Source organism: Solanum lycopersicum, chromosome 9 (genome assembly GCF_036512215.1).
Source record: "Solanum lycopersicum chromosome 9, SLM_r2.1".
Taxonomy (NCBI): Eukaryota; Viridiplantae; Streptophyta; class Magnoliopsida; order Solanales; family Solanaceae; genus Solanum; species Solanum lycopersicum.
The window spans coordinates 3632544-3644858 of NC_090808.1; the positions used below are offsets into that span (position 1 = coordinate 3632544).

At 29.2% G+C, this 12315-nt stretch overlaps 1 long non-coding RNA gene across 1 annotated transcript; it reads right to left on the minus strand.

Moving 5' to 3' along the window:
• Window positions 1-3840: 3840 nt before the first annotated feature.
• LOC104649073 (uncharacterized) lies at window positions 3841-4846 on the minus strand. The gene is made up of 2 exons (XR_743061.4): window positions 4763-4846; window positions 3841-4146 (listed from the first exon to the last, which is right to left on the minus strand). It is a non-coding gene; the product is annotated as an uncharacterized lncRNA (long non-coding RNA).
• Between the last annotated feature and the right edge of the window lie 7469 nt (window positions 4847-12315).

Below are 12315 nucleotides of genomic sequence, written 5' to 3' on the forward strand. Positions count from 1 at the left end.
TACCGAAATATACAAATTAATAGTCATAACAAACATAAAGTTTGCTATGGAACGCAATTATATAATGGGCAACTTTCACATATAGCAAACAAAAAAATCATATTTGTATGCTATAGCAAACTTTGCATAATTGCGCTCCATAGCAAACATAAAACTGTATAATTTGCTATACATATACAATTGTATAATTCGTTGGTCTAAATTGTATAATTCGCTGGCCTAAATTGTATAATTCGCTGGCCTATTTTGCTGCAATTATATAATTTGTTTTGCATACAGTTGAATAGAATTAAAATGTATGTATATTGCATAATTATAAGTGTATAGCAAGAAGATATATGTTTTTCTCGCTTTATACAAAAACAGAAACACAAATATATACACTTCTGTTGTATAAAGCTAGAGAAAATTGTATTTCACTGCAATTGTATAATTCACAATTGTATAATTCGTTGGCCTTTTTCTCTGCAATATTTGAAGTAAAATGTTCGTAAATTGTATAATTAAGTGTATAACACGAAGATATACATTTTTGCATGTGTATATACAATTTTCTCTCGCTTTATACAAAACAGAAACAGAATTATACACTTCTGTGTATAAAGCGAGAGAGGCGAGCGAGAATGGAGAGTGGCGAGCGAGATTTTTGGGAGAGGGACGCTGGCAAATTTTAGCTAATGTTTGCTATGGAGCACAATTAAATCAAACCCTAGCTATTCCATTTAATTTAGGTTATTAGTTTGCTATTATATACAATTTTCCCTTATATAAACTATAGTTATAATATACAAATATGATTTTATGTTTGGTAAACCTAAAATTTACCCATTTATCCAAGATTAATTTAGATTTATTTTATTTTAATTAAAAAATTAAAAAAATAACTTAAAACCCTATATCTCAATTATAAATGATGACTATAAATAAATTCATTCATTTAGTAGTCAACTCTTATTTAAAAAGTTTTGTTTCTAAGCAGATCATTTAGAGAAATTAAGTGATTAAGTCAAAAATGATTTATAATAATTTTTTTTAAGATTCGAGAGATATTTCACACTTTTTCTCCGGTAAATATAATTTCTTATTCCATCTTTATTTTCACAAATCAAAGTAAAAGTTCCTCTTTTTTTTTAATTAAAGATTCGTGAGGTGTATTGAGTAAGAACTTAAAAAAATAAATTAATCCCAAAAAAGAAGTGCAAAAATTCTTGTATCTCATAATGCATCTTGTTTTCGAAAGACATTGAATCATAAATAAATATTTTTTATTTTTGCTTTATTTACACACTTATCAATATATATTTAATTTGTCTTTCTTCAGACGTCTATGATATTCATTTCGATTGCCAACACATGCACAGATGAAGAATACAAAGGGGTTTTTGATCAGGATAAAATACTTGACAATCATGGGAGCTGAATTATAGTGGTGCAGAGCAGTCACCTTGATAAATGAATTACTTACAACTGCATATAAGAAAACAAATCACTATTTATATATAAATAATTATCTAGCAAGATAATAATAACAGTATTTTAATATATAAAATGATAAGACAACTTCTCTTTTGTTAGTGAGCTCCTCCTTAAAATCTTTTTATCAAAATTAACTACTTAGAATTGAGCTTTCAAATAAAAATTTGACAGATCTATAAATGAGTACCAAACCACGGACTAACACATAAATCAATTCTTAACCAAATTGCTCAAATTCGATCAGGTTATTAATTTCAAAGAAAAAAATTACATATTTTAGCCACAAATTATTTAATTATCATTGCACATATAAAAAAATTAATAATTAAATAATGAGTTATTTAGTGATAAATTAGGATTAGAGAGTGTAAGAATTGAAAGAGGGACAAACATTGATGATATATAAACAATTAATAACATGGAAAATTATTTAAAATTAGTAAAAAATAATAGTATACAAAATTATATATTAAAATAACAAAAGTTTATCATTGATCTATTAAGAGATAAATTATTTTTAAAATATCCTATCAAAAAACAAATTATTTGGCAAAAGATTAGAATTAGAGAGAAATAATTTTTTTTTTTAAAAAAAGAGACAATTACCCATAATGATTTGCAAGAGAACTGTAAAAATGTTGAAAACTTTATAATAGCGCACTGTAATTTTTATTAATTATAAATTATAATTTTTAATTGATTTTGATTTGGAGCAATGTGTTATACATGATACAACATAGGAGTAAAAGAAAATCTCTTATAATTAATATAATCTCATGAAGGGGTTTTAATTAAAAGGTGAGTTTATATATGATTTGACAATACTTATTTGGATTAAATAAATTTTAAAATGGGTCAAAGCAAATCTACTAAACAACAATAAGAATAATATTTAGAATTTCTCCCATTAAGTTTGGTCAAAAAAAATTAATTCTCTCTCCATTTTAAGCCATTATTTTTATGAATATTATATAATTCTTCCGTTCACTTTTAATTGTCATATTATATTTTTTCAAAGTCAATTTAAGTAATCTTAAAAGTTAAATGAGATTATATTAATTCGATATCTCAAATAAAAAATTAGATATTAAAAAATTATATGAATACTACTATAAATTATAATTTTTGCACATTAATAATGAAAAAATATATCATAAAATATTAATCAAAGTTCTTGTGATTTAACTCTAAAAAAGAAAACTATGACAATTGAAAGTGGATCGGGTATTATTTGAATAATCATTTGCTACAAATGTATTAATGACAATTATCATTTAATTGTAAGCGAAAGATGTCTTCTATTTCAAAATAAGCAAATTATTGCTCCCTTCGTACACAATTGTTTGGCAGGTATACTAAAAATAGATGTCTAAGATTAATTATTAATTTAAACAATCAAGAAATAATTAGTCTTTCTTTTAGATTCTTCTCTAATAATTACTCTATTATAGCTTATATTAAATTTTTGATATTATTGGTACAGTAAAGTATATAGATTTTTGATATTCTTGGTACAGTAAAGTATTAGTCAAAAATTATAGCTTATATTAAATTTTCATAGAGGGGAATGCATGACCTTACCCTGACAAATAATTTTGGACGTAGTGAGTATGACATTGTATATCCATTAAGTAAAAGCTTTTAAGACATAAATTGAACACAAAGTTTCAATTGTCCTTCCGGTTATTTTCAAACAATTATGGAAAATATAAATAAAAATTTAAAGTAAAATCACAAACATGCACAATTATCTTTTGAAATTATTGCCTAAAAATGTAAATGAGGGGCACAAGCACAAGAAGAACCAAATAACATATGAAATGACCAAATTAGCCTCACTCAAAATGGAATTATCACCCCTATTGTAAAGTTGATTTATTTCTTTTACTAAAGATTCATAAAGTGTATCGAGTATGAACTTAAAAATATAAGCTAATCCAAAAAAATGTGCAAACAATTCTTCATATCCCATAATACATCTTGTTTTTCAAACTTTTCTACAGATATTGAATCATCCAAAATAAATATAATTGTTTCAAGTATTAAACTTTAGTAAGAACACGGATAATATATCGTCTTAAATAAGGTCACAATTTTATGCCTTAAATAAAGAGAATTAATCAAATAGCAAGGTTGTGTTCGCGTGTCTTGGCCCAATTTTTTTTTGAAAGTAGAAATCTTTAATCCTATAGACAAGTAGGCTCAGAATTAAGGTACAATACATAAGAAGATGTCACGTCTTTAAGTGATTTATTATAAATTATTTAAGATAAGTATAAATCAATTAAATTGATCGTACTAAAATTACAAAATTCAAAAAAATTCATTAGACATATCGAGTAAGAACTTAAAAAGATAAATTAATCCAAAAATAAAGGTGCAATAATTATTCATATATCATAATGCGTCTTGTTTTCCAAACTTTCTAACAAATAATATAGGAAATACATTGAATCATAAATAAAATATTCTTTATTTTTTGTTTATGCACTTATCAATACATCTTTAATTTGCCCTTCTCCAGACGTGTATAATCTTCGTCTCGTTTACCAATACATGCACAAACATGAAGAATACAAAGTGGTTTTTGATCATGACAAACTACTTGACAATCATCGGCTGAATCACAGTGGTGCGCAGTAGTCACCTTGATGAATGAATTATTTGCAACTGCATATAAGAAAACAAATCATCATTTTGTGTATAAAAAATTAATAATATAACTAGATAATTATACATATATTTATTTATATATAGAATAAAAAGAAAGCTCCTCATCTTTAGAATTGAACTTTCGTATCAAAATTAAACGACAGATCTACAAATAAGGAGTTATTACCAAATATCAAACTAACACATGAATCCATTATGAATCAAATCGCTCAAATTCAATAAGGTTAATAATTTCAAAGAAAAATACATATTTTAGCGACGACTTATTAGATTATCATTGTACATATACAACGAAAAATTATCATGAAATCTATTTTGCGGTAAGTTATAAGAAACTAATAATTAAATAATGAGTAATTTAGCGATAAATTAGGATCAGAGAGAGTAAGAATTGAAGGGGAAAATCATTGATGATCTCAACAACTAGCAACACGGAAATTGATTTAATATGATTAAGAATATAATTAATGACGGGTAAATTTAATATTAAAATAACAAAATTTAATCATTGATCTATTAAGCGATAAGTTATTTAAAAGCTTTTATTATTTGGCAAAAGATTAGAGCTATATAGAGAGAAATAATTATTTTTTAAAAAAGAAGGGACAATTACCCATGATGATTAGCAAGAGAGCTGCAAAAAATGTTGAAAACTTCATAATAGCGCACTGCAATTTATACTAACTATAAATTATAGTTTTTAATTGATTTTGCTTTGGAGCAATGTATTATACAACATTATATAGGGGTAAAATAAAAATTATAGTAATTACTATAATCTCATGAAAAGGTTTTTTATGGCAAGTGAATCATGATTTGTTAATACTTATTTGAATTAAAATAGATTTTGAAAAAATGGTCAAACCAAATCTAGTAAAAAGGAAAGAAGATGGTCAAAAAAATTTATTCCCTCTCACTTATTAGCCATTATTTTTATATATATTATTAATTTCTCTATTTTAAAATAAGTGAATTGTTAAATTTTTTTCATAGCATAAAATAAATGAATTGTTCAAAGTTCAAGACAATTGTTGAACTTTTTCCCCCATTTTGCCCCTCATTTGGATCTTCTAAATGATAATTTTAAGTGACTTATTTTTCACATTTATAATTTTACTTTAAATTATTTATATTTTCAACAATAGGTTGAGAATATCTAAAAATTGGGAAATGATATTTATTTTATGTCCTAAACTACTTTTCTTGATAGACGTGCATTGACTCAATAATTCAGTTATATGTGGTCACTCTAATTAGTTGTGTAAGCATTATGTATAGTCCCACCATTTTTAAACGCATATTTTCACTTTTACGGGCTAACTTTTAGGAATGATCTGATTTGCACCGTCTTACATATGTAATAGTTCATAGATCTGGTGCCTTTAGGATACCCGAATTTATTTTCTAAAAGAACTATATGACGACCTTTGTAATGAATTGGGAAGAATTACACTCACACTTTTTTCACGCATATTTTCACATTTACGATCCAATTTTAAGTAATTATCTGACTTTCAGTATTTTCATATGTATACGTCTATTGATCTGGGGCCTTTAGGGCATCCAACTTTTTTTTTCCTGAAAAATCTATACGAAGACATCTGTAATGAGTTGGGAAAACATTACGTACAATCCTGTTATTTTATTCACGTATATTTTTGCATTTACTAAACAATTCTTAGGAATTGACTCATCATTTTTTCGCATGTATTAGCCCTGAATCTATCGCTTTTGGAGCACCCAAATTTTTTACAAGAAAACTATATAAGGACATCTGTAACGAGGAGGAGAAGCATTACATAGAGTTCTCCTATTTTTTTACGCATATTTTCGCATTTATGAGCCATCTTTAGAATTATCAGACTTTTGTCATTTTTCATGTGTATTATCCTATAAATCTGGCACCTTAGGGGCACCAAGAATTATTTAGTGAAAAAACTATACGAGGACCTTCTTGATGAGTTGAGGTAGCATTACGTATATTATCACAATTTCTTGCACATTAATATCGAAAAGTACTATAAATTGAAATATTTTGCACATTAATAATAATAAAAATAATATTATAAATAGTAGTCAAACTTCTTATAATTAGATTCTATAAAGGAAAACATTGACAATTAAAAGTGGATGGGGTATTATTTAAATAATCATTTGCTACAAATGTGTTAATGACAATTATCATTTAATTGTAAACGAAAAATGTCTTCTTTTTCAATATAAATAAATTATTACTCCCTTCGTCGACAATTGTTTGGCAAGTAAACTACAAAATAGATATCCAAATTAATTGTCAATTTTAACAATAAAGAAATAATTGGTCTTTTTTTTTTCAATTCTACCCTTAATAATTACACTATTTTGTTCAATTGAAAAGTTATACAAGCTTTTGATATTCTTGATATAGTAGGGTTATATTAGTCAAATTATATCTTATACTAAATTTTTATTGAGGGGAGTGCATGATGTTACCCTGACAAATAATTGTGGACGGAGGGATTATGACATTGTATATTCATTAAGTAAAATATTTAAGACATAAATTGAACACAACTTTCCAATTATCTTTAAACAACTGATCACAACTTTTCAACCATTCCGTTATAAAAATTCTTCAAAAAATATAAACAATAATTTAAAGTAAAATCATAAACATGCACAATTATCTTTTTGAAATTATTGCCTAAAAAATGTAAATGAGGGGCACACACACGTGAAGCACTAAATAATATATGAAATGGCCAAATTAACCTCACTTAAAATGGAATGATCACCCCTAAGTAAAGAGGGGCACAAGCACAAGAAGTACCGAATAATATATGAAATGACCAAATTAGCCTCACTCGAAATGGAATTATCACTCCTAATGTAAAGTTTATTTATTTCTTTTATTAAAGATTCATAAGGTATATCGAGTATGGACTTAAAAATATAAGCTAATCCAAAAAAAAGTGCAAACAATTCTTCATACCCCATAATACATCTTCCTACAAATACTAGAGAAAAGACATTGAATCATCCAAAATAAATTGTTTCAAGTATTAATCTTTAGTAAGAATGCGGATGATATTTCGTCTTAAATAAGGTTAAAATTTTATGCCTTAGATAAAGAGAATTAATCAAATTGTGAGGTTGTGTTCGCGTGCCTTGGCCCAAATTTCTTTTGAAAATAGAAATCTTTAATCCTATAGACAAATAGGCTCAGAATTAAGGTACAATACATAAGGATATGTCACGTTTATGAGTGATTTATAATAAATTATTTAAGATAAGTATAAATCAATTAAAATTGATCGAACTAAAATTACAAAATTCAAAAAAATTAACTAGACATATCAAGTAAGAACTTAAAAAGATAAATTAATCCAAAAATAAAGGTGCAACAATTATTCATAGATCATAATGCGTCTTATTTTCCAAACTTTCGAACAATAATAGAGTAAAGACATTGAATCATAAATAAAATATCTTTTATTTTTTGTTTACGCACTTATCAATACATATTTAATTTGCGCTTCTCCAGACGTGTATAATCTTCGTCTAGTTTACCAATACATGCACAAACATGTAGAATACAAAGTGGTTTTTGATCATGGCAAACTACTTGACAATCACTGGCTGAATCACAGTGATGCGCAGTAGTCACCTTGATGAGTGAATTATTTGCAACTGCATATCAGAAAATAAATCATCACTTTGTATATAAAAAATTAATTATATAGCTAGATAATTATACATATATTTAATATACCACATCAAAATGATAGGAAGCTCCTCAGCTTTAGAATTGAACTTTCGTATAAAAATTTAAATACCACATCTACAAATAAGGAATTATTACCAAACCTTGAACTAACACATAATCCATTATGAACCAAATTGCTCAAATTCAATAAGTTTAATAATTTCAAAGAAAAATACAAATTTTAACAACGAATTATTAGATAATCATTGTACATATACAACACAAAATTATCATTAGATCTATTTTGCGGTAAGTTATAAAAAATTACTAACTAAATAAAGAGTAATTTAGCAATAAATTAGGATCAAAGAGAGTAAGAATTGAAGGGGAAAATCATTGATGATATCAACAATTAGCAACATGCAAAATTATTTAACATGATTAAGAATATAATTAATGACGGATATATTTTATATTAAAATAACAAATCTTATCATTGATCTATTAAGAGATAAGTTATTAAAAGAGTTCTATCAAACAACAAATTATTTGGCAAAAGATTAGAGCTATAGAGAGAAATAATTATTTTTTAATAAAAAGAAGGGACAATTACCCATGATGATTAGCAAGAAAGCTGCAAAAAATGTTGAAAACTTCATAATAGCGCACTGCAATTTCTACTAACTATAAATTATAATTTTTAATTGATTTTGCTTTAGAACATTGTATTATACAACATTATATAGGGGTAAAAGAAAATCTATTGTAATTACTATAATCTCATGAAAAGGTTCTTTATGGCAAGTGAATCATGATTTGTTAATACTTATTTGAATTAAAATAGATTTTAAAAAAAATGGTCAAACCAAATCTAGTAAAAAGAAAAAAAGATGGTCAAAAAAATTTATTCTCTCTAACTTGTTAGCCATTATTTTTATATATATTATTAATTTCTCTGTTTTAAAATAAGTGAATTGTTAGACTTTTTTCATAGTACAAAATAAATGAATTGTTCAAAATTTAAGACAATTGTTGAACTTTTTTTCCCCATTTTGCGCCTCATTTGGATCTTCTAATTGATAATTTTAAGTGACTTATTTCTCATATTTATAATTTTACTTTAAATTATTTATATTTTTAAGAATAGGTTGATAATATCTAAAAAGTGGAAAATAATATTTATTTTATGTCCTAAACTAGTTTTCTTGATAGACGTGCATTGACTCAACAATTCAATTATATGTGGTCCCTCTAATTACTTGTGGAAGCGTTATGTATAGTCCCACCATTTTTAGACGCATATTTTCACAGTTAAGGGCTAACTTTTAGAAATTATCTGATTTTACCGTCTTACATGTGAATAGCCCATAGATTTGGTGCCTTTGGGATATCCGAATTTATTTTCCAAAAGAATTATATGACGACCTTTGTAATGAATTGGGAAGCATTACACTCTCACCTTTTTCCACGCATATTTTCACATTTACGATCTAATTTTAAGTAATTATCCGACCTTTGATATTTTCATGTGTACACGTCTATTGATATGGGGCCTTTAGGGCACCCAATTTTTTTCCTGAAAAATCTATACGAAGACCTCTGTAATGAGTTTGGAAAGCATTACGTATAATCCTATCATTTTATTTACGTATATTTTTTCATTTACAAACCAATTCTTAAGAATTAACTCATCATTTTTCGCATGTATTAGCCCTTGATCTATCACCTTTGGAGCACCCAAATTTTTACAGAAAAATTATATAAGGACATCTGTAACGAGGAGGAGAAGCATTACATAGAGTTCTACTATTTTTTCATGCATATTTTCGCATTTATGAGCCATCATTAGAATTATCAAGACTTTTGTCATTTTTCATGTATATTAGCCCATAAATCTAGCACCTTAGGTGCACCCAGAATTATTAAGTGAAAAAACTATATGTCACGACCCAAAGCGGGCCGCGAGTGGCACCCACACTTATCCTACTATGTGAGCGAACCAACCAATCTAAACCCCAATATTTCAACCACTAATAACATAATAATAATGCGGAAGACTTAAAACTCATTAACGAAATCAATAATCAACTTCTAAAACTCAAACTTATCATTATCCCCAAAATCTGGAAGTCATCATCACAAGAACATCTATTCTCAAATTACTAATTCTAAGAGTATCTAGAAAGCTAGAATAAATAAAAAGCTAGTCCATGCCGGAACATCAAGGCATCAAGACATGAAGAAGAAGATCCAGTCCAAGCTAGAAGTGTTAGCTCACCCTGAAATCCGGTGTAATGAAGACTGGCTAGAGTTGCGGTTGAGTTGAAGACGACGGTACGTTTGCTGCACTCCACAAATAATAAAAAGAAAACATACAAGTAGGGGTCAGTACAAAACACGAGTACTGAGTAGATATCATCGGCCAACTCAAAATAGAAAACAGTATATATCAGATAATATCATAAAATCAACTACAATACTCAACATGCGGCATTTACAATTACCACAACCCTTGGTCACAACACCAAGCACATCAATGAGGACTCACGCCTCCCCATCATACTCATTTGGGAATTAGGTTCATTAAATTGAGTATATTAACATCTTTCAAGATTCATTATCTTTATTTCTCTCGTGTCGGTACGTGACACTCCGCTCCATATACTATCCTGGTGCCGGAACGTGACACTCCGATCCTCATATACTATCCTGGTACCGGAACGTGGCACCCGATCTATATACTATCCTGGTGTTGGAATGTGACACTCCGATCCTAATCATACTATCCTGGTGCCGGAACGTGATACCCGATCCTCATCATACTATCCTGGTACCAAAACGTGGCACCCGATCCATATACTATCCTGGTGTCGGAATGTGATACTCCGATCCTCATATACTATCCTGGTACCGGAATGTGGCACCCGATCCATATACTATCCTGGTGTCGGAACGTGACACTCCGATCCTCATCATACTATCCTGGTGCCGGAATGTGACACCCGATCCCCTAATCTCACTACTTTCGTTCATCAAGCGTTCTTTTATACCAAGGCATCATCATTAACAAAGTAGATTAGGGTTTTTCAAGATTTAGGATTCAATAGCTTCATCATGCTTATTTTATCACAATTATATAATCACATTCATGCAAGCGTACAATTAAGCATATAGAAGAGTTTACAACACTATCCAATATATATCATTCGCTATTAAGAGTTTACTATGAAAAACATAAACCATAACCTACCTCCACCGAAGATTAGTGATCAAGCAAGCAAATTCCCCAAAGCTTTGTGTTTTCCTCTTCTCGTTCGATCCTCTCTCTCTCTTTGTTCTTTCTATTTCCTTTATTCAAACCCTCTTTCTTTTATCCTAATTAGCATATAATTAAGAATAAAAGATGGCGATAATAACCCTTTAATTTACTCAAGGTTACCTCTTTTAACCCCAAGTAATTAGACTTATTAACATTAACCCACTAACTTTATAATTAAAGCAGGAATAGTCAAAAACGTCCCTTAAAACATTAAAGAAATCCAACCCCACCTGGGATTACGCAGCCTGTGACGGGCCGTCGCGCCTACGACGGTCCGTCCTGCTGCTCCGTCACAGAGTTTAGAGACTCAATTCTCTGAAGAGTCTGTGACGGTCCGTTACGCCTGTGATGGTCCGTCCTGCCATTCCGTTACGAAGTTCAGAGAGTCGATTTCAGTACCCATTTTTCAGAATTTCTAAGTGTTTTGAAATGAGACCCCCTCGACGGTCCGTCGTGCCCATGACGGTCCGTCGTGGGTTCCGTCGTCTCTGCCTGTTTTTCTAGAAATAAACTCTGCTGCTCAAAACGACTAAACAGGTCGACAATAGATACCAATTTACCCATTGTTCGTCCTCGAACGATCATAAGAAGAAAAACAAGGGCGAAGAGGAGTACCTGAATCTGTAAATAGGTGTGGGTATCTTTCTTGAATATCTGCCTCCTTCTCCCAAGTGGCTTCTTCAACTTGTTGATTCTTCCATTGAACTTTGATGGATGCAATCTCTCTTGACCTTAACTTGCGGACTTCTCTATCTAGAATAGCAACAAGCTCCTCCTCATAAGATAAATTTTTATCAAGCAGAACTGAATCCCAACGAATGATGTAGTTTCCATCCCCATGGTATCTTTTCAACATAGACACGTGAAATACCGGATGCACCCCGGACATCCCTGGAGGCAAGGCTAACTCATAAGACACTTCCCTTACTCGCTTAAGTACCTCAAAGGGACCAGTATACCTTGGACTTAGTTTACCTCTTTTACCAAACCGCATCACCCCTTTCATGGGCGACACCTTCAGCAAGAATTGCTCACCCTCCATAAACTCCATGTCTCTAACCTTTCGATCCGCATATTCTTTCTGCCTGCTTTGAGCCGTTAAAAGCTTTTCTTGAATAGATTCTACTTTCTTCATTGAATCCCTCAAAAGGTCAGTACCCCA